Source organism: Coloeus monedula (assembly GCF_965178545.1).
Source record: "Coloeus monedula genome assembly, chromosome: 3".
Classification (NCBI taxonomy): Eukaryota; Metazoa; Chordata; class Aves; order Passeriformes; family Corvidae; genus Coloeus; species Coloeus monedula.
The window spans coordinates 17,793,369-17,819,865 of NC_138783.1; the positions used below are offsets into that span (position 1 = coordinate 17,793,369).

The 26,497-nt window shown below is 43.7% G+C and overlaps 1 protein-coding gene across 11 annotated transcripts in view; it reads right to left on the reverse strand.

Moving 5' to 3' along the window:
* Nucleotides 1-25,671, reverse strand: part of PHLDB2 (pleckstrin homology like domain family B member 2) — an 81,335-nt gene extending 55,664 nt beyond the window's left edge. For 9 of the 11 annotated variants that reach the window (XM_082277524.1, XM_082277520.1, XM_082277516.1 and 6 more), the window contains exon 1: nucleotides 8,970-8,994. The gene's annotated coding sequence lies outside the window, so the exon portion shown is untranslated. Of the gene's footprint in view, nucleotides 1-8,189; nucleotides 8,274-8,969; nucleotides 8,995-25,533 lie in introns of those variants that run through there. The other 2 variants (XM_082277517.1, XM_082277518.1) reach the window with 2 other exon arrangements.
* Between the last annotated feature and the right edge of the window lie 826 nt (nucleotides 25,672-26,497).

The following is a 26,497-nucleotide window of genomic DNA, read 5'->3' on the forward strand; positions in this document are numbered from 1 at the left end:
GAACACAACTGGCTTTTCTTATGGTAAAATTTCCACAGACAACTCAAAAAGAAATATGTTAAAAGATATTTGGAAAGGACACTCCATGTTTAATGTGGAGTCTGTGGAAAAAAAAGGTAAAACCTGTCTGCAGTTGGTTTATCAGTTTAAAAGTACATATAATTTGTTTTGATAACCAGCCATTATCTATGTATGACTCTGTCCAAACTCTGTACAGGCTCTGTACTAGTCACAGCTCCTGAGTTTTGTCTGTGATCCTGTGACTTCCTTAAGAAATGACAAACAAGGTTGCACTTTGCTTCTGAAGACTTTATTTTGAAAGCCCATAGCCCAAGTTCAGCCCACGCAACACCAGCATTCTGCAACCATGAATAAACCTATGCAAAACCAGGTATGTCATCCAAAACACAGAAAATGTTTTCTGAGTTTCCAAAGAAGCCAGACTAGGAATGCAAAGGGATTCTTGAAAGCTCATTTAAGATCAAATTAAAAATTGATATGGCTTCAAGAGAGACTTGGCTTAAAAGAAATGCCAAAATTAAATCCCAGCCACTAAAAACTAAATCCAAATAGAAGACTTCTAGTGAGTTGCTCTATTAAAAGGCTTATTTATTTTTTATGCACATCTCTTTTTAAAAGGGTGACAAAAATTTTTTTAAAAATTGCATCAAGTGACAAAATTTATGGCCACCATCTGTAGGTCCTCTGGGCTTAGCTCTGGACAAGCAAATAGAAACGTGTCAGGAAAACAAGTGAAGAATGGAGACAGATATCTGGGGCTCTCTAGAGACAAGCCACCTATTTAATGAACTGCAGTCATGACAGCCCCAAGGTTCCGGGTCTGTGGTGCACAGACTTCCTGTGCCATGCTTTTTCATGTTACTCTCCTGGGAGGACAGCCCTGGGAGAAGGGAGCTGGCTACTGATCCTTGCAGAGGGAGGCTCCTTCATTCTGGCCTCTGGCTTCTGCCTCACCTGCTCCCTGCAAGCTGCTCTCCCACAGGGGTCCAGTCCCTGTCCTTTCACTGGGTTCCCCCAGGAACCTCCTGTGCTGGCCTCACTTTGCAATGCTTCTTCTTTCTCTGTAGAGGTCATTTCTCAGTCCCAAAGAAAGTTTCAACCCCACTGTGCACATTCTACCCCTCACAGCAAGATGCAGCTTCCTCCAAGATGCATAACCCACCACTCCCCGAAAATGACACTACTCTCCAAGGAGCCAGGGTAAGGAAGGAGACCCCCCCAGAGCGCTGCAGCTCCTGAGGGGACTCACCCACATGTCCAGCCTCTCCAGCACAACAGGACTGAAATTCTCCAGAGCAGCTGATGGGAAAGAACCCAGGCAGCAGAAAGCTTTTCAACCCAATTTTCATCCTCAACAGGTTATTTTATTGACGTGAAACATTTACCATCCTTTTTACCTCATTTGTCTTCCAACCCATGGACAGACCCCTTCCCCGATTCCTTCCAGCTTGCCTCAGATCCTCCAAACTCAAAGCCTGCATAGCATCCCAGGCACCCAGCTCTGCTGGAGCGGGGCTGTGGACTGCCCATGGATCCCTGGCACAGCTGCAGCTACAGGCAGCCAACCCCAGCAAGAGGTGACAGCGGCTCTCCCACTTGTCTGCAGACCAAGCACAGAAGGATCAGGACACAAATCCAGTTAATACTGCCACTATATTGACACCTTGGCATATTGCTTGTGTCATCTCTATTAAAAATACTGCATTTTGTGCCCAGAGGTCCCCAGAAAAGAACCAAAAATTTAACTTTTCAGGCTGTGTTCAACTTGACACAGAAAACTAGTGACACTCAACATTTCACATCTGTCTGCAACAAAGATGTCACTGTATCATTGAACAGAAAAACCAAACATGGACAACTTGGAATTAAAAGACAGAACAAAGGGTTGTTTAGAAAGACAGGAAGATACATTGCATTTCCCGTGTCTCTAACATTGCTGCTTTATGGTTAAGAACACCAAAAACCCCATCCTTTCTTTTTGTGAGATGACAGCTACCACTTCATCAATGTGACAAACATTAAGGAGAGCACAGCTGAAAGGGAAGGGATTCTATGCAATTAAAAATTCAATCTTTGATTCAATTTGGTGAATACCTGGGTTTGCTAATAACCTTTTTTGAGTTTAAATATTTATATGTTTTCATTTCAGGTTTGATAACTCATTACACATCTCTTTTCCTAGAGGATGAGAGATCAGAGAAGTCATCACTTAGTAATAACTGGATTTAAAGGGGAGAAGAACTTTTTAATAAGCTTTCCAGTGTAACCAAAACCAGGAAGCAATCAATGAATTAATGAGCTAAGGTAACAAACAGCTCAAAATCCACAGTATATGTGGTCTCATGAAATCATATTCTTTCAGATGAGGTTATGCAGGGCCTCCAGCAAGGCTGACTCTCGTTACAGAGCACATGCACGCTCTGCCTTGTCTGGAACGAAGCAAAATTATTTCATCTGGGATTTATAAAGTCATCTGAAGTGAATGTATACAGCATTACCAATCATGTTTCATCTCTACAGTGCCCAGGCCAAATTAAGTTTTGTTTCACTAACGACCAGAAGAAACAGTGATTCACAACTCAAGCAGTGAGTCAAACAAAGGATTCCAATTTTAAGATATTATAACACTGGGTGGCTTTATAGTAAGAACTCCTTTCCTTTGTGCAGTGGTTTAACCCCAGCTGGCAACTCAGCCCCCCCAGCTGCTTGCTAACCCCCACCCAGGATGGGGGAGAGAATTATAAAAGAGGGAAAACATATACTAAATTAATGACAGTTTGATAGATAAAGCAAAAGTCATGCACAAAGCAAACCAAAATAAGGAATTAATCCCCTAGGAAAGCAGGGTTCCATCACTCCAAATGTTTCACCCCCTTTTTCCTTCTTGTCCCAGCTTTATATGCTGATTATGATGCCATATGATGTGGGATATCCCTTGGGTCGGCTGTCCCAGCTGTGTCCCCTCCGAACTTCTCATGCCCCCCCAGCCTTCTCACTGGTGTGGCATAAGAAGGTGCAGTCCTTGACTCAACAGAAACATTACATAGCAACAACTAAACAACATCAGTGTGTTATCAACACTATTCTCATACTAAATCCAAAACACAGTGCAGTAACAGCTACCAGGAAGAAATGAACTGTATCCCGGTCAAAACCAGGACACTTCAGTGCAGGAGCCAAAAGCTGCAGCTCAGCCAAGCCACAAGTACACTACCTGTGTACACAGCACTTCCCAGCATTTCATCCACAGATTTAGGGTGAAGTTTTCCCAGCACATAAGTTTCTCACCTCTTCTTTATTTCTGCCTGGGCTGATACCCACCTCCCATCAGCAGAGCCTGCTCTGGCACCCACTTTTCTCTTATGTTACAAATCAAGTGGGTTGCAGTGCCTCAGGCATCGCTAAGGCACTTCTCTGACTGAAAATAAACAGTCAGTTTTAAACAAAGCTCTCAAACTTGGCCATCCATCTTTTAAGGCTTTTCTGCTCTTCATTGTTTTTTGATTTTCAGTTTCTCAGTGAATATTAACAGTGAACTCCCTGCAGCTCCTGGCACCTCTACTATCTCTGACATTTCTCTTCAGAAACTCCTACAGCAGTGCATTGCCACTCTTGGAAAACAGACGAAACCCCAACTGATGGAGGGTGAAGACAAAAGCCCATCACTGGCACCGTCTGCACATCATTAGAGTTTCATTTGTTCTGCAACAAGATCCTCAAATGATTAGAGTCTGTTTCAACTACTCCAATAAAACACACACTGTTTTGGAAACAAGAAAGCCTCTTGAATTTTCACACTGAACAAAATTTGGTGAATGAGTGCTGATGGCTTCAGTTCCTGGAGATTTCTTTTCCCACAGTATAGCATGCCTATGTTCATAAACAGACTGTTCCATTACCAAGCTGGTTTACCTTTTTCCTGCATAATCTGAGGACAATGTACTTATACCTGATTAAATCAAACCTGTTCTAATTCCTGACTTACTCTGCTTATTTACAAACAAAAGTCTTGATAGGTTCAATATGATGGCAAAGTAAAACTCACTGGAATCTGCTGTTTACCTCCAAAACACTTACGTGGAAATCCATCTTTCCCGAAGCCCACTGCCAAACTAAAACAATATATTCACAGAAAGGCACCTGCATAATTTGGTGGAGATTCTGTAGCCATGAATGGATACATCCTTAAGAGACAGCAAAGCCATCTTTGCCAAAACCTGGACAACTCAGCAAGGCTGTGGTCTAAAGGTTGCCTTAAACATCCTTCTTAATTTCCTCCTCCTCCTCCCCCACAACATAATACACTAGACCCCAAGCTACAGCTAATTTCCTGCCAGCATAGCCCTGAAACCTGCTCAGTCCCTGTCTTTTCAAGATATAAACCTTGCGACACATAGGTCCCTGCATGCAAGTGAGCACAAGGTCTGGTTACAGGCAAAGGGTGTTTTAGTTCCTAAAACTCACAGCTTGGCACCCTCAGCAACACTAAATAAATTAAAAATCAAGTATCTGTGAATCAGATTTGACTAAGTCGCTCTCTTGCAATCCTGCAGGTTTCCGATGTGGAAAAGGGAGTGGCAGAGGAAGTCGCTCTTATGGCTTACCTCTTCCTCTGAGAAATTATCACACTGGATATTGGAGAAGAAATAAAACAGTGCAACAGAAAACACCCTAAATAACATTATCCCCCTCACAAACCACATATATTTTACTGTAATAACCCACTGACTACTCCAAAAATGGCACTTAAATATGACATTTTTAATTGCTCTGTCTTACTGTTAAAACATGATTCTCTCCTATTTGATAAGGATTGATGTTGTAGGTATTGTCACATCAATTGCTCTGTCCAGTAGATGGACATAATCATTTTAATCAGGTCACGACAGCTGACAATTTCAAATGCGCATCAAAAATGAAAACATTCATTACCATGTAAACACTACAGTTGGGCGACTATAAACTGAGGGTCGAGCCACAAATAGTAAGAGACACAAATAAAAATGCCGGGGAAAAATGTTGGAGCTTTGTAACTTTTGTGCCATAAGAGCTACTCTTACCTGAAACTGAAACTGTTACAGCACTCATTTCAATGAATCTAAACTAATTCCTATGCATTTGGTAATAAAAGAGACTAGACCACCTACTCAAACATTACTTCAGTAAACATCACTGCCTCCTCCCTATCTTACAGTCACACAAACCACCGTCTCATCTGGAGTAGCTCACTGAGATAAGTTGAAGGAAGAAGGAGAGTTAGTGCTTTTCTACTCAAACAAAAGCCACAGACAGGTAGAAACATAGTAGAAGAGATTTCTTTTAAAACAATGAACTCCTTTCATCATGCAGCAAAACACAATTGACAGAGGACAAGCCAAACTCCAGTCATACTCATCTTTTCTATTTCGGTACCTTTCTGGTAGTTAAGCTCAAGAGTCAGTTATCTGACCCAATGACTGTATCATCTCATGACAGTAGTGACAAGCTCCCTGGTATCATTCTGACACTATTTCATTAACTCCTTTCCTATTGGAAATCTGAGTACACTCAAAAGATTTGCAAACTGAAACTTTAAAGTTTCACACAGAGATGGCAAACAGAAAGCTCTGGTGGTGGGCTGTGACTGTTTACTGTGCAGACTAAGAAAACCCAAACCAAACAACAGAGCTGGTGTACAAATAAATACACTTAAATACTCTACACCAATATAACTCACTCCTGAAACCCAAGAAATACAGACTTTCTTCATCTAAAATTTCAGGAAGGGGATTGAGTGCAAAACAGTTGTATCCAAATTCATATTCTACAGGAGCAGAAATTCTCACTGTACAAGAGCAGAAAGACCTTAAACAGAAGTTTCTCTGTTCCCATCCTACTTGACATGACAAACTTGCCCCAGGACTACCCTGACAAATTCAATGAGAGCAGGTAGGTAAGGCCCAGAAAATCTAAGCAGGTAGAAAAACTAATCAGAACAGCTTCAAAGATCATCCACTCTTTTTTCTTTTTCTTGGATATCCTTACCATTTTTCCCCCTCTATTGCGTTTTCCCAGTCTCAGGCAACCTTTGCCCATGATCTGCTTTCCTCTGTGCTGATTTCTTTCACTGCCACTTTCGCCTGTCACTTCCTTCCGTTAATCAGTTCTCTCCAGTGCCCACTCATTCTGACAGCTTCTGTCTCTCTTGTTTCGCTCGTCCATTTCTCCTCAATTTGTCTTCTTCCTGGGATGCTTGCCCCATATTTCCAAATGTCCCCTCTAGCTCTTTAACACTTCTTCATTTCCCAGCACTCTCAGGGCAGCAAGCATGCCCCCAGACTAAATGCTCCTCATCACACTTGCTTGGCACACCACACTATGACAGTGACAGCTCAAGTGGCACCGGCTGTGGCTGCTGTGCTACCAAGCCATGGGTCTGCCTGCACCAACACGGGGCAGCATTTGCCAGCAGGCACCAGGACTGCGTTCCCTTGGGCAAGGAACAGAGGTGCTGTACCTGCAGTTACACCAAATACTATAATAAAGGAAGTTAAATCAAATGATTCACTTAAAAACTGATTCCACCTGCATGAGACCTGAGTAAGAAAAAACCCAAACTTGGTCATATTTATATAGTTTACTCTACACTGCAGTCTCTGGAGGACCTTCTTTCTACAGGGAAAAACTCCCCTTGGATTTCTGTAGCATCTTGGATGTGCTCCACCAGTCTAAAACAAATGCTAAATGAACAGCACCTCTAAAACAAATCCTAAATGAACAGCACCTGCTCAAAACACTCAGAACATCATTTTATAGCTGCTTGTTTAATTCAGTGGGAAACACTGTTTGCCTTGCTGGCAGTTATTACACACCAGAATTAACTGTTCATTTTAACAAATTAAAATGGAAAGAATACACTCCATGTGCAGTGAACACAGCATTAATCCCTTCATTAACAATCACCAGCCCTTGCCCACACCCACTTTGATTATTTCATCTTTTCTCTGGATCTTCAAGTGGAAAAGACAAAAAAGATCTTCCCATTTAAACGTGTTCAGTCCTTCTGATCCAGCTCCAGCCTCAAGATGGATCTGCAACCTTTAGCTCACCTAATCTCCACTTCCTATCTAAACTCAAAATACTTCAAATTTTTCATGATGAGCTTTGTTCCTTCTCCACAATAGTCAGCTGATGCCTTTGACTACTTCCAAGGATCCAGTTGATAATTGTATCTGAGAAGTATAGACAGTAACTGATGTGGAAGAAAATGACCACTCTTCCTGTCCTGGCTGATGGCAAAGATTTCCATATCCTCAGTAAAAACAGAGACACACTAATGAGACGATTTAGCATTTGTCAAAATAAAAACAAAATAAATTGCTGGTGTAGAAAAGGAGCTGTGTAAAATGAACTATATAGAAATGGTAGAATGTTACTGCTTGACAGCCCTAAAAGTATCTCTTTTTCTGTAACCCTCTTAGTTCAGACTACCCTTCCTCATGACAGCAAAGGTAGGCACTCTCCCATCTTCTGATCACTTAATCTCCTTTCTTTCCTACACTGCTTCCTTCTGCGGTGGGAAAGCAAGCCCATCCTCATCCTTTGCAATTCCACTTTATCATACCTTACTTCCTCCCATCTCTCATCCTTTCCCACGTTAACAACTTGTCTTTGAGGACATTATCCATGAGAATATAAAGAATGCAAAACCGAAAAAGTTCACTGAGCATGAAAACTTGCAAAAAAGGGTGCTCTTGTATCCCTCTTCCTCCAAAAGAGAGGGAAGGTGTGGCACAAAAAAGAAATATTCACCATGTTCTGACTGGCAACATGTTCACCCAGATGCCCTGAAGATGCAGACACAGAGGATTCGGGAACGTGCAGAGTCAAGGCACAGAGACAAGATGACAGGCTGACAAGATAAGCATTTGGGGGAAAAGGAACTGGTGACAAAAGCCATGTGTGTGAAATCAAGAAAGCACTCAGTGGCAGGAGCAGAAAGCCCATCTCTTGAGTCTTTATGTAAGTGCAGACTGTCTATTTACACTTCTGCACACGGGTAAATTCCTCGGGCAGCTTTGGGGCAGAAGGAGAAGGAGCGGGGACCGTAGTTCCCAGCCCGTTCCTCCCTTTGCTCGTGGGCAGCAGGTATCTTCCCGAGAAAGCTTTGATCCCCAAGCTGAACTCACCACCGAGCGCGGGGCTCCGGGCGCCGCCGAATCCCACCCAGCTGCTGACAGGGCTACACGAGGGAGGACTTAGGAGCTCTAAATCTGTCAGGGGAGACCGAGCCCAAACCCCCGATTTCCGTCTGCAAGCCGATCCGCCGTAACGCCGGGTTCCTGTTGCTAAACTCCAGCGATGCCGAGACGGCATCCATCGCCGGCTCAGCCCCGGGAACCCATCCCCGCCGGGCACGGCAGCCCTCGCACAGCCGCAGGAGCCTTTACAAGCCACCAGCCGAACAAAGGATCGTGGACAAAGAGCCTTGTCCCACGTCTTGCCCTCCACCAGGTAGATTATTGACGACGGAAAACCAAACCAAGCAAAGCCAAGCCCCGCCGTTCCTTCCTTGCTTCCTCGGACCTCGGACGGATGTCCCCGCCGCCCCTGGGGCAGAGGCTTTGTTCGCCAGCGGGGACGCGGCAGAACCGGGGGGGAACACCCGGACAAAGACGGAGAAGCGACGAAAGGGACAGGGAGGGAGCCCCGTCCCTTTCAGCTGCGGGGCAAGGGGGGAACCCCACCGCCCCCACCCGTCAGATGTGGGAGGGGGCCGGAGGCGGGGGAGTGGATGGGGGGAGTGGTGGCACAAACTCCCTTGAAAGTAGCCCAAAAACCGGGGACGGCTGCGAGCAGCTGAGCCGGTGTCAGCCCAGGCTCTGCGTGCCCGAGAGAGACCCTCTTCCCATCCCCGCGGCCGGGAGGGCTTCACCCACCCCGCGGGACGGCGCTTCCCCCGCACTCACCGCCGCCTCCCGCCGCCGCTCCCCGCGCATCCCGGTCCCCGCCGCCCGCCCGGCTGCTGGAGCGCCGCCGCCCCCGGGAGCCGCCCCCCGCCGCAGCGCCCGCCCCCCGGCGGGGCCGGGGCACCCCCGCGGGCAGAATGGTTCGCTCCCCTCAGGCCGGGGTCGCGGGAGCGGGGCGGGCGAAGGGCAGCCGGGATGGGGGGGAAGGGAGGGAGCAGGGAGTGGACGGGCGAGAACGGGGAAACGGGCACAGGGATATCCCCGGAGGGGCCGCCGTGGAGCTCTTCACGATCCATAAATATGAGTCGCCAGGCAATTTCCTGCCCGCGAGATTAGCTGAGCAAACAGGGCGGCGCTGGCAGGGCGCGGGCCCCGTTTTCCGTGCCTGGGGCTGGGGCTGCGCTTTACCTGCGCCCGCCCTCCACCTCATCTTCCTCCTCCTCCTCATCCCTGGGGAAGCCGTGTTTCAGAGGGGGCTGCCCTCTGCCCTCCCTATCCCGGAGTGGAGCCCGGTTGCCTCCGTGCCCTGGTTGGGGCGCCCCTGGCACTCACCCAGCCCGGGGTCACACCTGCTGTTGCCTCTGCCTGGCGTGTCCTGAGATTCAAGATTCTCTCTTGCCTGAGAAAAGTACGCCCATGGAAGTATATGTGTATACATAGATACTCTCGTGTGTATGCACACACGGGGCTCCCAAAAGACCCCCGTCCAGTCCCCGTACATCACCGAAGGATGCAGCTGCCACCCCCAGCATTTTGCCGTTCCCAAAGCAGGGAACGGGCTGGTGAGCCCGGCCGGCCCTTGCTGGAGGGGTTTTCACACCAAAGCAATCCTATAAACCAGCACCAGATCGGCAAAACTTTCGCCAGAGCAGCGCGTCTCGCCCGTCCTATGTTCGGCCAGCGGCTGGAGGTGCCAGCCCGGACCCTGCAGGGATCCTGGCTCAGGAGGCTGCTCAGGGACAGAAGCAGCCAGGCCACTGGCGGGGTTGGAGCTGTTACAATGGGAAAAAAAGGGGACATAGCCTTCGGGGAGGGGTCGTCCCACGCCCGGGATCACTGGGTGCTGGCAGCCCAGGGCGTATAACCAACCTTCGCTTTCCGAGCGCCTGTGCAGTGTCAGCTTGGTACGGCAAACCACGGCGGTGAGAGATGCGAGCCAGCCTGGAGGACTCAGGGCAGAGAGCCAGAGTATCCTGCATAGCGATCTTGTTTCGTGCTGTGTGGCCTCGTCACTCTACCTTTTCCCGTTTGTTTCCCAAAGAGGAAATTCGGGAATAGCAGCACTTACCTGCTGTGCAGGGGTCCTGCGCGATGGGTCGAAGCTCACCCAGCACTCGGCCAGGTAAACCGTGACTGCTGACTGTTCCCATGTGCCACGAGGAAATGGAGTTTGCTGTGATACACTTCCTGCCTTACATATTCCAGGGAATATTTTACTTGGCTAGAACCGGTACTTTACTACAATATAAACTTTGTAATAACTCATTAATGTCTGGAATCTGTATAGTGACACCCAGAATACTAGAGAATATTGAACAAAAGACTGCCCCTGCCTTGGTGTCTATTGTAGTTTACATATAAAAAGACAAGCTTTGAGACTAATTACTCTAAAAGGCCGGAACCTAGATGGTCTCTTCTGTGATGCCTCCACAAGCATCCCAGTGCTTCATTTTCCACTAGCATTGAACCTGGCTCTTTGTTCACTGAACAAGCAAGGAGAAGTACACGCACTTAAAAAATAAAGGCAATATGCGTGTAATAAATGCAGAGTTAAGTTAAGGACATGCTTAAAGTTAGTAGAACTGAAAATTACTTTTAATCCTGCCACAGCCAGAACCAAAAGCAGCCAGCTTTCCCTTCATCTCACATGATCTTCCTTTTCCTTTTAAGTGGGAAAAACTGTAAGTAATAGTCTGCAAAAATCTCCCCAGGGGGAAGTGAAGCCTAGCAGTATGGAAAGCTGCAACTTTGCTCTTGCGGTCAAAGCGTTACTCTGAAGGACTTGTGATGTGCCAGCTAAAACGTTCCTTCACTTAGTTCCTACCCAGGAGGTGAAGAGGCAGCAAAGCTAGGTAAGGCAGACCATATGTTTCTCCTGATAACCTGTATGCTGGGAAAACTTTGTCTAAATCAGTGTCATCTGTTTCTTTTCAGCAAAAGAAATAAAAATAAAGAATAGGTCTTATTTCTAAAATAATAATAAGTACTGAAAACCAGCCATAGCTAAGGCTCCAAAATAACTTGGTAAGTTGTAATGTTTAACAGGCAAGAGTCTGGCAATTTAAAACAACAAAAAAACCCCGTCTTGGACATTTTATGAGTGGGAAATGCTTAAAAATTAGGAAACAAGTGAAATTCCATAAACAAAAGAGCTGAAAACTCTTGTTGGAACAAAAGAAGCCATGCTACTATTAAAGAAAGTCAGGAAAATGTATATGGAAACGTGCGCAAGAGCTACAAGTCATAGATGGGTTCAACAGTCCACCTAGCTAACATTAACAGTTTTCATAGCAATTGTACTGCTGCATCAACTGTACTGCATATCATAGAGGCTTTTAAAATTCTCCACCCCTCAGTATGCAAGCGTGCCCGATAAAAGTTTAGTTTCCATGGTAATTCATGTAAGTAGAAATCAGATGTTGGAATGTTTGCAAAAAGCATGCTTTAATCAGGAGCATTGAAAACGGTAATAAAACACCATTTTGTTACCATACTTCAATGCCATGCTTTTGTAGGATAGAAGGAGAGATCACTTCAGAACTGAAGTAATCTCTGAGCAGGCATCTGCAATCACAACCTCTGTGTTACCTGGTCCCTTACCTTTACGGATTTTATCCACATCAGGTGTGGTGGGCATGACTGCATTTCTGTCAAATGAGCCAGAGCCCACAGCTGGGAGTTGGTTCAGGCTTTATGTTACCTTCAGGAGGAGAGGCGATTCCCAGCCTGACAAAATCGGTTAAGATAAAGCTTCCCATTGATGACTAGATGCTGTTACACCCATCCTTTTCTTTGGTGGCAAAACTGGTCTGGTGTCTTCCATTTTGTGCCTTAACTACTTATTTGGATTCACAATCTATGATTTGTGACATGCTTTGGTGGGGTGGTGCAATTATTTACAAAAACCAGATCATGAAAAGGATTCCAGGTGAAACCTCTTCCTTCTCAACACCTCTACCTCTTCTGAAAAAGTCAAAAAAGTACTTGCATTAGAGTGATTGATGAGATGAGAAACAAATAGATCTGAGCAGTTGTGTTTGAGGCTGAATCTCTGTTTCTTGAACAAGCATCACCAACACATCAATTAAGTTGCACCCTTTTTGAACAAACCTGTCACAACAAATGAAGTCGTAAGGATTCAGTGCTTTCCAGCATTTTGAAACACTTGTTTATAGCTTGAAAATAGTAACAATGGTTACAACCAGAACTTTGGGTGAAACTTCAAAGCAAGCAGTGATTCCTCTGCTGTAACTTCCTCAAAGACATTTTGAGGCAGCATAGCAGGCTGGATTCTAGGTTAGGAAAGAATCTTGATTTTTAAGGCCCGGTGGGAATATCTGCAAAGTCAAAAGGCGACGCTTGGGCATGACTGCATTCATCAGTTACATTGTGGTGAAAAAAAATCACACCCTGCAGTTACAGTGGTCATCGTAGTTAAAAATCTAAAAATCTATGAATGCAGCACACAGTAGAAACGTATATCAGTAATAAAATAATTTGGGGTTCAACCAGTGGAGTGTTCTTGTGACTCGTCCTTTCTTAAACTGTCACGCAAGAGCTATCAAGAAGAAACTGCCTGGGGAAAATAAGTTACATGAGTAATCAAATCTCATGCTTCAGGGCAGAAGTCAATTGCTAGAAGGGTCAAGAAAGGAATTTCCTTACTCTGTTCCTTTGCGCAGTTGTACACAATTAACTAAATTCTAATTGCAAGGCAAAAAAAGCAGTTATATTTTTCATTTTTCTGAATCATCAGGCATTGGCTGCTTTTGCAGCTGGATTCAGAGCTTAAGGGACAGGTCTGATAGGTGGGTTTTGTTTCACTTCTGTGAGTTTTTGCCTAGATTTACAGCACAGCTGGGATATTTGCTCTTCCTTTATGCCGACTGCCCAGCCCACAGTATAACTGTGTTGCAGAACTACCATTAAAGGGAGACTAATTTAAGCAGTTAATTTTCTGTTAATAATAAGTAGTTACCTTGAAAAAATCCCTCTGTCTATAATTGCACAACTCATAATGATTCATTTAAGTAGCACCAGTGTTGTATCCATAATGGCCTAAGGACATAAACAAGACAAGATTTGTTGGAGAGGTAACCATTTTCATTAAGCAACTGGACCATTTAATGCAATAAAAGATCACACTGTTTCTTCATTAAATAGAGTATTTTAGTACTCAAAAGAATTTTTGCTACCACAGGATGGACATTGCTTCAAATCACAAGAGCACTTCCCTATTAGCTTGTGTATGGTTCTCTGTCTTCACAGCTGATTAATTGCTTCCCTTTCCTAGAATCAGCGTGTGCACTGGTCAGTGGGGGTTAGGCCTTCGTTAGCCAGCTCTGCTACTGCTGCTAAGCTCTATAGAGTGATACTGAAGTGTTTTTTCCTGTACACAAGTACATTTTTGATTATATGATCTGTGAGAAAACACGTTGAAATCTACAAGCACTAGCAAAACCTCGGTCAGTGCTCCTCATAGATGCCAAAACAGTAGGAAAGCAGTTGGCACAAGACATGGTGCAAATTCTGTAGCTACACTGGTTTACAGTTATAGTCACAGATTAGGACAGCTAATCGTTTTGTACTCAGTGGTTGGATACATGGGTACCTTCATTCCATAGCTGCGCCTTCTAGTCTTATCTTTTATGCAGCAAGCAATAAGCTGATTCATAAGTCCTTACATGCACTCAAGTTTGGAAGCCTTATGATTTTCTTCTGATGCCAAGCCAGGGAAGTTTTCTATTCTCCTTTGGTCTCTATTTATCAAATCTGGACGCATATATAACAATACTGTGGGACATATCAGTAAGACAGTACTTTCTTTAGTAGGAAGTGAGAAGAAATCTAAAGCAATTTAAGCTATTTGCCCAAGGTTACACAAGAAATCTCAGTGGGGGCAAAGTATGGAACAGAAGAACCAAGTTACTAGTGTAATTTCACAGTTAATCTGTGTAAAGATGGATCTCTCTGTGTTGGAATAAATTCTCATTTGTTTTCTTCCTCCTGCAAAAAAGTATTCTTTCCCTTCAAATGAAATAAAATTAACTAGCATAGAGTCAAAAGAGGTAAAACAATGTATTTGTACCAAAAAGAAAGATGGTTGCTAAAACTTCTTTCATTCTGTTCAGAGTCATGTGGGCTTTTGTAAAGGAAGAAGCTTTGCCTAATGAAGTTTAGATAAAATATATTCTCACAACTGATTCATGAAGTTGTTTTTGCTGACAGGTTTTTTATATGCGCATTCAGAAGGGTTGTAGAGGTTTTCTTTTCAGCAGATAGCCCCCAAATGTGGAATTATGTCCCATTAGCAGCACAAAGGATAACACTTTCTCACAGTAATAGGGCAAAATAAGATGCAGAGATATATTTTAGCCTCAGATTTCTGGGTTTTTTTCTACTAACAGAGGCAAGATTAAAAGCATCTGAAAAATGTAAATTATAACAATTCTCTCCCTATGCAGCCCTTACTTAAAATTGCCTTAAGTGCTTAGGCAAAATATACTAAACCTAAAGACAGACATTCTGAAGATATGCTAATACCCAAGGTAAAATCAACCTAAACCAAAATAGAAGTCAAGTGACAACCCACAACCTAGCTTTTCCACTGCACTTGCACCCCCTTCAACCAAATCCTGAAAGTGTAACAGGATAGTGGAGAATGTCACAGAATACAATACGTTCATTTCCCAACAGAATATGCACGGGAAAGGGGAAGATGGTCCAGCATTTCCCCACAGGTTTTTAACGGATGGGTGCTGGACAAGTCTGGCTCTTGAGGCCGGGATAGCTTCTGTACCAGACAGCTTGCTGGCATGCAAAGCATGGTAAGACAGGATATGGCACATACCCCTTATATATATACATGCCCTGTGCCAGATTAATCCCTATGCTGTTCTTCCCTTTCCTCCTCATGTCAGCCCCATTTTGGGTTACCATGGGGGATAATGGGGGACCGTGCCCAGACATCCTACAGGTAACACTCTTCCTGTGCTTGCTGTTGGATGTGCCATCTTCCTTACAGAGCCACTCACAGGATTGGGTTCGGGCAGGCTGGGCAGGGGATGGAACTGTGGGAGGGCTCTGGATGACCTTGGCCTTCGTGCAGGCTGCAAACTGCTGGAAGGGCTTTTGGCACCTGGGCTTAGTGTAAAGAAATCACAGCACCTGGGTACTTCAGATTCAAAGCTCTGCATCTCTCCACCTGCCCAGCCTGTGGTGGGTGGGAACTCCCCTCTTTAACCAGAAGCTAAAGCTTTACAGGGCAGCACCCCAGCTAATGGTACAAGGTAAACTGAAAAGCAAACAAACACAGATATTTTGGGAATATGAGTAGTTTGAAAATGCTGCTTTACAGGAGCTGAGCTATGTAAAGTCTGCTGACTTATGCACATGTTCTTGTCCATGCTGCTCCCCGGAGAGCACCTGTTTGTGTCCCGCTGTGGTGCTCCGGGAGCTTGGGCACCCCTTTACCACAGAGCCCTATGTGTGCTCTCTGCTCTGGGCTGCACCACTGTGGCCACGACACCACACATTTCCCATGAGATTCCCCCTGACTGATGTAGGATTAGGCCACAGGAAGCAATAAAATATGCTTGCTGATCCCACAGTATCACAGGAAATTTACATATGACAATCTTTAACACATTGTTTTAATAAATTATAATTTTGTACTGTAGTTTAAAGACCACTATAAAATCTGAGATAGGAAGCTGGGGGTAGTCTGGCTTCTTTGTCATGATGCCTTGTTTACATGTTCCTTTTTTTTTCCTTCTTTGTACTACTGAAACCTTAAAGTACTCAAGGGGAGGCATCTTGGCGTTGGTGAGCAACAACCTTCTTTTTGGTTGCAAGCTCCTCAGACCATCCTGTAAAATAGAAACCCATTCTAACCAAAAAGAGAAATGCACTATTTCAGTGATACACTTTACTAACAGGACATAAATTACTAAGCAATATGAAATGGGGACACAAAAGTAGCCCATAGAAGTTGGGCAATTAATGCATAAAGAGAGAGGAGGAATAACAGCAGATCCTCATTAGACTTAGGAACAGTTTGTCATTAGTGTATTTTTTTAAACTTCAGAATTTTAACGGGAGAAAAATGTTTCTTTATGCCTCCAATCTCCTCTTTAGTTAACAGAGGCTTCAGGTTCCCCCTCCCCCTTCATTTCTGGAGAGGCTGCCAAGTTTTCCCAGAGCTAAAAGCAACAACTTTCTGTTAAACGTTACTTCATGCTTCTGGTATTAATCTAATAGGAGGCTGGATGGGGAGGAGGGGGAAGCAGCAATGAAAGCTGATTTCCTGCCATGCAGTGGGAAATCCATAGAAAATTCAGATTTAACACTAATTTTAACAGCTGGATGACTGCTTTGGCTTTTACTTGCCATAGGAACATACAACTGCTAGGGTTTTTTTTGTTACAAAAAGAAAACAGATGTCAAGAAAAAGGCAAAATAAAAAGGAGGCTTGCATTTGTAAATACCCTGATTAAATCATCCTTTTCCACTACTTTAGAAATATCAACAAATTTTGCAAATTGCCTCTCATCTCTGTTAACATTTCTAATAAGAATATTCATGGAAAGAGAAAATATCCAAGGAAATTGTCTTGCTAATAAGCACTTCAACAAATATTTACTTGGGAAGTGCTCCAGTGACCACTTTGAAAAGGGCACTAGTGGGTTTGAGAATCACACAATAGGGACATTGAAATAAATCTCCTTGATGGAGGTGAAAAAATCATAATAAAACCAGTAGATTGTAAACACTCAAAATTAAGTCAGAGAAAACTGTCCTGTAGCAATTCCCCGCCATAGACAACATACAGCACAGAACTGTTAGCAGCACGTCTCTCAGGCTTGACAATTCTGATAATAATTGTTTGGAAGGTGATGGCCACAAATGTAATCCTTTATCCTGACTATTTAAAATAATGGCTGTTTTCTTCTTTCAATGCTTGTTACTCAGCCTTTGCTCCACCTGTTTCTCGCACACCATATGGCTCAACTCACGACATATTGCAGAAGATTTTTTTTACATTGATGGAAAGAAAGCTTAATACAGTACACATGCTGAAACTAAACGCTGTTTTGCAGATGAAGCAGGGCTATAGCTTGTGTGTGTACACAAGGAAGGACCCTTACCACAGATTATCTTGATTATAAAGCTTTACCTGCCCGCTGATGCATGCAGTCAGCAGAACATGGCAGCTGGTTTTTATGTCCCTAGCTGCAGCCAGCTGTTAGGCTGAAAGTGTTAATCACCATTTTCATCGGTCCCAGGCTTGCATTAAGCAAACTAGAGGACTCTCAGGAGCAGCGATGCCTGAGAAATCCCAGAAGCTAACACCCAAAACATGAAGTAGAAGTTATGCTATATGAGCAGTGAGGCTTCTCAAGGGGCAGATAAGCACAGGGCTAGAACATTTGATAGTTTGAAGTACTGATGGGCAGGAGAGACGAGGAATGAAAGCCTTGAAAACGAGTGAGAAAATGAGAAAAGTTCCTGTGGATATCAGTTAGAAAGAAGTTTTAACAGATGAAGCTGCTTAGAGTGTTGAAAAGGCAGAGACCTCTAAAAAGAAAATTGTTTCCAGTTTCCTTATTCTGTATTCCTAAACCCCAGGACATTATGCATAGTTTTAAAGTCAACAGGACTATTGCCATTGCTCTCTCTGTACTCCAAAAATTCCAGCTGCTATCAGGTTTTTCTTGCAATGGAAACAAGCTGGCAGAACTTCAAAGTCTTGATAACAGTTTATACAGAGAAAGGACAGCAACAGTTAGTTATACTTCCCTATTAAAAATGTTGTTTTCACCTCTCTATTGTTTTTATAGAAGTTGGATAGAATTTGACAATGAAATGGTGCCACTTGTATCTGGTCAAAGCTCAGGAAGAGAATGTCAAAATGTAGCTGTACTGGAATTTGTTTGGGAAATGTTATCTGAGAGCTCCACTTTTGTTAAATATGCCATGACCAGGGGTTATGAGCACCATGAAATCATTGATCTCAGTTGGACAGGTTTTAAATGGATAAAAAACTGAAATGAAAGTTTGAAAAATAAGGATATATGAGTATCCTATTTCCTTATTGGAAGGCACAGAAATCATGCAACCCCGATAAACATTAAGACAGCATGAACCCTCCAAAGAACATAGGAAACGGAGTGAAAAAATGTTAAGTGAAAATAACACTTGAAGATAAATTTGCCTTTGATTAGCAAATCCAGTTCAAACAATTCCATCTGAGTCTTAATCTTTTCTAAGTTTTGACTACAGTAGGATTGTAGCTTCAGTTTCAAAGCTGTCCTAACTTTCCATTTTTACTTCTCTGCAAAAAATGTTTCTCTTTTAAAAGTACTACAGTACCTCATTTATTTTCTTCCTCCTTTCCTTCTTCCCTGATCATATGCAACAGCAGAAACAGCTTTTGCTAGCTTTCTCTGTGCTGGCAAGAAGCCCAAAGATCCAGCTGACAAAAACCTCAAGTCAGCAATTCCAACGTGAAGAATGTCCTTTTCAGAGCCCCCATTTCACAGTCTCCCTGTCACGGAGCATCTCAGCAGCACCACACAGAAGAGCCTTGCACTGCCCTTCCTTCCAAGGTGAGTTCTCCTTGCTCTGTTCCTTGTGCTTCAGCGATTAGCTCTCCTTACCCACCCCTTGCTGCCCAGCATTTGCGTCCTGAGTTCTGGGGGAGGCTGAACAAACAGCATCAGTCCAAAACAAAGCTCCCATCAGTGGGTTCAAGGAGCGACTGCAAGGCTCAGTGGGTCAGCTCCTGTCCCTCCCAGACCTCATTATACTTGAAGCAGAGCCTCCTGTACTCAGAGGGAAGCAGCTTGAGAGGCTGTGTGAGCCTAGACAAAATACAGTCAGCAAAAGGTCCCTGAGTTAAATACACGTGTGCTGCTGTAATCCTCACCCACTGCTGGATCACTGAGTTTGCACCAAAATTTCTAACATGAAAGAGTCAAGAGCTTCACAAAAGCTGCTGGTGCACAGTGGCAAGCACTCAGAAAAACAAGTGCTGTGAACAAACTTAAGGGTCTATCTCATGCTTTAGTTGAATAAGGTGAATTTGATTTGTCTTTTTTTTTTCCCCAAAGGAATGAAATGATTTTTAAGGAAACAAAGAACACAGTAAATAAAGACTTCACTGGGCTGCACAGTGATCTGCGCTACAGCTTCGCAGCACGGAAGTGGTTCATCCTGCAATCACAGCACTTCATATAGTATCAAAATAAGCGCTTATTTCTCATGCAGTTTTCTTTCCCGAGCCTTTCTTTAGTGGACACAACAAGTGAACACTGTGCTTCTTGTTCTTTCTCCTCCCCTTTCCTCAGTGGTCCTTTGGTATTTACCTCCTCTCATTTTGGATTTCCTGTCTGTACCCTAGGGAAAGGATTTTCCTGTGAGAAACAAATGTCACATTGCTGATCTGTTTGGATGCCAATAGTCCAAGCCTATCCTCCATGTGAAGCAAAGCTCTCATCTACCTGCTATCAGAAGAGTACTGTGCTCAGATTTTTTTTTCCTGAACCATTTCATTTGGAACTAGCTTTAGAGCATCGATTTTCTGGTCACTAACAGAGCTGCTATTTACATTTTTTAGATTAAGATGGATGCAACTGTTTTGGGTAACTGAAGACCTAAACTAGACTAAATCTCAAAATGCAAACCAAACATCATTTTGAAAACATACCTACTTTCTATTGGGTCCTGCGAAGCTCATATGTTTCGGTTACTGTATTTGATGTTTTGCTCTGAGAGGGAGAGAAAAGCAAGTGAGAATACTCCATATTTCTTCTGCATCTATACAGAGAGCAGGGCACAGTGACTCTGGCAGAAGCATCCAGATATGGTGATATTAAACACACACAGCTGTTTCTGAAATTACTGAAGGTGGTTTTGCATAAGAGAAGAAATATTCCTGGCAATTCCCACCTAATTATTAATGGAAATAAAAGTCACCAGCAGGACAAGAGAAGGAAAAAAAGCTCTGTAGGTGAGCAGCAAAAGTCCCAGATGTGTCTGCACAGACAGTTGGGACCAAAAACTTTCTTCCCCTCAAACACGGATCAGAGCTGTTGTTTTTTTCCAGTGATCAGAGAGAGCAAGAAACCTTTAGCCTCTGGGCTGGATCATGTCCAAGGCTGCTGAGCCTTGGGTGACTTGCTGACAGGCTTTGGAAGTGCTTGGGAAGAGAGATGCCACCTCTCTTCTCAGGCTCTGCAGAGGCCAGAAGACACAGCACAATTGTGCTGTGAAGACAGAAAAGGTATGGGAAGCTCCCTGGGGATTATGTTTATGTACATGCATGCTCAAGTGCAAGGTGTGTGTCCTACACTGAGCATGTGTCATACCAGCAGAGTGCAAAAGTAGGGCTAAGGAATGGGGTAGGATATATTGCTTAGTGCATTTTCATTTAGAGGCCTTCAGGGTGTTTGGTGCTTAGGATGTTGAAAATGCCTTAGATTTCTTTGCTATTCTCTTGTGGTATGTGATAAGAGCTGCTGGATTGCCACGATTGCAATGGCCCAACTGTGGCAAAATTTTCAAAGCGGGAATCCAACAAAGGCAATTATTTATTTCTCTTAAAATAGTGAGCAGTGTGAGATATCACACACTTTACATGGAATAAGCCACCAGGGTCATCCAATCCAATGCCTCACAAGCACCGGGGTAATTGGTTAGACTTAGAAGGTCTACAAATCACCCATTCTGCATATACCACAAGCCACAAAACACTCCCCAAAGCTCTGTAACAGCTTGAAGTTGTACAGCACAGCCATTCAAAGACACAGACTGTTGTTTGCCACAGTCGGGCCGTTGCAATCGTGGCAATCCAGCAGCTCTTATCACATACCACAAGAGAATAGCAAAGAAATCTAAAAACTTCTTTAATACACATGAAAGAATGTCTAGAGGTTGAACTCTGGGTAATGCATTCTGGAAAGCTCAGAAAAGCCAGTGCTCTGGCCAGTGCATCACCAGAGAGCTAGCTGGGGTTCAGAAGAATGCAGCAGAATTATGTACAGCCTTGCTTCAGTCTTACCTTGAACCCATTTGCTTTTCATTTTCTGCAGCGTAAGTGTAAGAAGAATCTAAATCTACACTTAGTGATCATTCATGGGACTAATGAAAGGCAGATGCAGACAGTGCTTTAATAAAAGTCAGAAGTCAGACTCAGTTGCACGGGAAATTGTGTGGAGCCTGCAGACACTTTCAAACCAAGGAACTATCTGTGAAAGGCACAGTTGGGAGAATCTTGAACTTTGTCTCACAAACTCATAATGTTGAATATCTCTTAAGGTCAGGCATAGAAACAGACTGTCAAAAGCCTTTTTTTTTTTTCAAATAAAGACACAAGGGACAACCTTTCTGTCACAGCAAACAACTCACTCACATGCTAAACCTAGTCAACAAAACAAAGATGCTGAAAAACTGATGTTTTCTAGGCAATGAGGTAGGTGAATAACCAAGGAAAGCTCATTCAAGGGAAAAACTGTGCTGGATGCTGTAGTAATCAAAGAGTAAAACTGAACTGTGATCATGCTGACTGTACAACAAAGAAATAAAGCAAACCTCCATAGCCAAGTGCAACTCAGCCAAATTCAACTCTGTAGCAAGTAAATATTCCTACGTGGAAAGCTCCATTAGAATTGACTTAGGCCAGGTGGGTCTGGTTTGTGTTTTATTCTGACCTGGCCTTTTCCTTCTAATTGATGTTAATTTATATTTTCCACACTGGAATCTGAAGTTGCATTCCATATAAAGGGTTCACTTGCTTAGCTAGAGTTAAAAGCTGAGATACCTGCTTCTCTGACACTGCAATAATGAGGAGATCCATCAGAGCACTGCCACATTCTAACTGGTCGATACGTCTGCATCATTTATCTCTTGCAGTTGGACAGGTGTTGGAACCTGGTACTGCATTTTTCTGATACAAAGCCTTCTGATTTCAGAGCAACTCCTAAAACACAAGTTCTCACATATCAGTAAGCACTGCAGAGCAGATAGCACCTTGCTTGCTTGAAGCTCCAGGTGCCTGACTTCTGAAATCTCAGCTTTCACTCAGAGAGGAATTTATTTGGCTGTGACTTTCTTCTTGCCTTATCTGCATGCTGCCCTGATGACTTTCTGGTTTCTCTTCCACATGAACAGCCACCTGCATGTTAATTCAATTCAATGTTGTCAAACCCTCCACCTACACAACACATTCTTAAACAGCTTTGCACATACCCTCATTTTTGGGGTGGTGGCTCCTATTGTTTCAGCTCTCTATTCCCTAAAGCCTAATTGCACTTTGCAGTTGATTTAAATGAAGGGTGGTTGTTACACTCACTACCTCCAGCAACTGCCAGCATCACAAGATGTGCATTTTTAGTACCCAGGCAAGCCATTGTATTTACGTCCCTCAGAACTAGTCAGCAGGACACTAACCATGGACCTCAAGTTTTCTCAGACACACAGATCTCTTCCCAGGGAACTTCTAAAGCTGCAGACCACCTTCCTCTACATGCCTACAGGAATTAAACCTTGTATTTAAATGCAGTGGCTCCCTTTCCTTTGACAAAAGTAGTCTTTTGTACTACAGGAAAATGGCCCATCCACTCTTCCTCTATCTCTATAAATCATTCTTTCCTCCCCAGCTAAATCTATTTTCCAGTTAAATATGCCAACAGGCCGTTCCCTTTGCTGAAAGATCTGGATTTTGCCTTAACTGTAGGTTCATAACTTTGTGAAATGCAACTCTACACATTTCAAAATTAACCTGTATTTTCAGCTAGCCTTAATGTGGTAAGATACAGCATAGCCAGAATAAAGAAATTTTTACCTTTCAGTCAAAACTGGCATTTTTGGCAATGAGTAGAAGGTGGCTTCATTCTCTGGAAAGCTCTTGACATTGGGACACCCACATTCAAGTTCCTGCTGTGTTCGTCTGAGTGGGTCTGGAGTAAAAACTCAGGCAGAACTTTTAAGTGGGATCCTGTGTCAGGTCAGTGCCTGACACCACAAAACAAACATTCATGAATTAAAACATCCCATTAGCATCCAAAAGCAAACATTAGCACAACTGAGTTAACAAGAAAAATGTATTTGTAAAAAAGAAGAACGTTTCAAACTGTTCTCTTTTCATTCCAGCATGGAATAAACAAATATCAGACTTCCAGTGCTGCTGAGGAGCAAGCACCATACTCCAGCAGTAACAGAACTGCAGCGCTGGTAGCAAAGGGGTTTGGGCAGAAACCTTTAAGATTTCACTGTTCATAGGGTATTTTCAGACTTTTGGATGGTTCTTCAGATACAAGTCTCCTAGAAGCCAGCTTGTGCCAACTTGGCTCTCCCCAGCTTCTTCAGGTTTTTTACTGCCTTTGCTTCCTGGCAAAAGCTGACACCTGATGGAACAAAGACTGCTGCCCCTTGCAGAGCTTCACAGAGCACAGGATGGTGCTCTGAGTGCAGCAGCAAGCTCTCCTCCCTGCTCCTCCACCCTGATCCTGCCCTTTGCAATGACCCCCGTTAGCACAGCTTCCGAATGCTCAGCTCTAGGCTGGGTCACTTCCAAGGCTGAGGAACAGCCCTCATTTCCCTAATGACACCAGCCTGGCCTAGTGCAGGGATGTCCTTTCTCTGACCCATTTGACAGAGGAAATTTATCAGCTTTGGAGCTTTTCCACTTTAAACACCTTCAGTGCCACTTGCCAAGACCTGCTCCACTGAGCACACAAAGGAGCACAGTGTCATGGAGATAAATGAGCCACCTCCTTAGAATTCTTCAGCCTGGCAGTCGTGCCATGGCAGGAGCCTCACCTGGCACCTATTTTTGTCAACCAACAGTTCATAACCCGGAGGCAACACACTGTTGTGAACAGGCATAAGCTGTTCATAGGAACAAATAAAAGTGAATGCATGGGCAGGCTTTGGAAATCCCATGGAAGTTTTACCTGATGAATGACAAGCAGATTGCAAAATGATGAGACACTTCTGGGAAGTACCTTGTCCCATAACTGCTCCATCCCAGGAAATTGCCTCATCACTAGGAGAGCAGTCATGCTGCCTCTTGCTTTTTGCTCTGTGGCTCTATGAGTCTTCCTTTTCTGGCAAAATCATGACTTCACATCCATAGGTGAGGTGAAGAGCATCTCTGTGTCAATTCTTTAACTGGATAACCAATTGTCCTGCACAAGAGGTATAAGTTTGAGCTGCCTCAGGAAGGGGAGGAAGCTCATGCTGAACTATTATTCCTGCTTCCTGGATGAGAGAGGGGCACTGACACAACTCCAAAGATAACAGCCAAACAGCCAAACCCCCAATATATAAAGTAACAGTGCAGGTGCCTGAGCCCAAGCCATGAATCCTGGTTTCAAATAATCCCTTATTTCAGAGTTGTGAGCATGCAATCAGCTTGGGAGAGCACAAGATTTTTTGGCACATTTTTGTTCTTGTCAACAGCGTTTGCTTGGCTGTTTGCTCTCTCCAGTAGGCTATGGCTAGTAGCTCTATTTTGGACACTTGGACCAGGACTTGGAAATGCAGCACAAGCCCTCAGTTTTTAAAAATTAGGCATGTTGCAACTCCATGTCCTCATTCTGCTGTTGTCCAAAACAGCATGTGCTGCAGAGTAGACACACAGAGGAATCACATAGGTGACTGACAGCTGGGAATTTTCTAATTTTCAAGCACTCAGTTCTCTTTTAATGAGATTCTAGAAACATGCCTTGATATGTTTCTAAAAAAAAGTTTAAAAAGTGGAAATTATATCACATAGAAATTTCAGAACTTAGTGTGAACCCCTGAACTCTGGGGTTAATGGTAAAGTATGTGTCACATCTCTGCCTCAAAGCATGAGGTACTAATACTGCTCTCTGAAAAGGTGTACACATTTCCCAACCTCAGTTTAGAGACCTTCAGTGAAACGTCCTATAACATTCAGCATGTCCACTTACTGAATAGTCCATGCTTGACTTCTGGAATTCATAACATCCGAAACAGTCAAATAGAACCCTTCATGTATATATTTTTAAAGTAGCTTTGAATGCACATATTTGTATCTGCTCTTTCTCTAACAATACTGAGCTCCTCAAGGAATGGCTGACAGAGCATGGATGCTTGCTATGCTTCTAAAATGGGCAGTTTAGGAGAGAGTGAACTTTTGCCACGCACAAGAGGAGGTAACAAAACTGGCCGTTCAACTTAGCTGGCTTGTCAACACGTTGACCCCATAATTAGCTGTGGCCTCTGCAACCCTTTATTATGCCAGCTCACCTAAGAAACATCAACATCTCCTCAGACCTGAAAAGTGTAGAGTCCTGGTTAAGAAATGGCATGAGCTCACCTTCACAGAGACGTGGTAATCCTCAGTGTGAATGACTCCTCAAATTCAGTCGTCACTCTCCAAAAGCTGGGGTCAGGACCCAGGACTTCATTGATGAAGACATATTAAACCCTGTCGAGCTCAGAGCACACACACTGAGGCTGCTGAAGGCAGAACAGCCGTACAGTCAGAGCCAAGTCACACTGATATTGTATGGAGCCTATTTGGAGGCTTGGCCTCAATTAGCATATAAATGAAGTGGTACACGCAGTCGCAGCTTGCCAGAAAATGAGACAAAATAATCCCCCCGGTTTGGCAGCTCTCTAGAGCATTTAGTTTGTGAATGAAGAGCCAGGCACACTTTGAAGCCAAGCTGGGTCCACGGCTTATAGCCAATTGACTTTATGTGGCAAAAACAGGTCTTGAGAAGTCATGAAGGAGACCAATGCTTTTTCCTGCTCTTAGTTTCTATTATAGGAAAGTGACTTTAAAGATACTCATCACTGTTCCAGAAGACTGATAGCATTTCACCTATTGCGTCCACAGGCCCAGATGAGCTGTGGTATGGCCCTCCCGCTGCAGGCTTCTGGCCATTAACGGAATGCTTGATTTTGTTCCAAGTAAAGGAGAAGGAATGGAAAGTTCACAGGAAAAATGATACAGAGAGATGTGACCACGTAGCTGCTGAGCTTAGACACAGAAAGAAATTTTACTTAGGGATCTTTGTCAGGTAAAGAATAAGGACACAAAGCCAGTAACAAAGACCTTCAAAACCGGTGCACAACAGCATAGAAGGAAGGAGTAGCCGTGTTTACATTTACACTCTGTACAAGCCTTTTAATGTATTTCAACTGAGACAGAAGTAAGAAGTCTTGTGTTTTTGTGCAGATGCCTTTCACATTCATTAGGGTTTAGTTTTTCTTCTTTAAATATTTTCAGTTGTCAAGGGCTCAGCTCAGACACAAAAGTAGGGGAATGTAAGCAC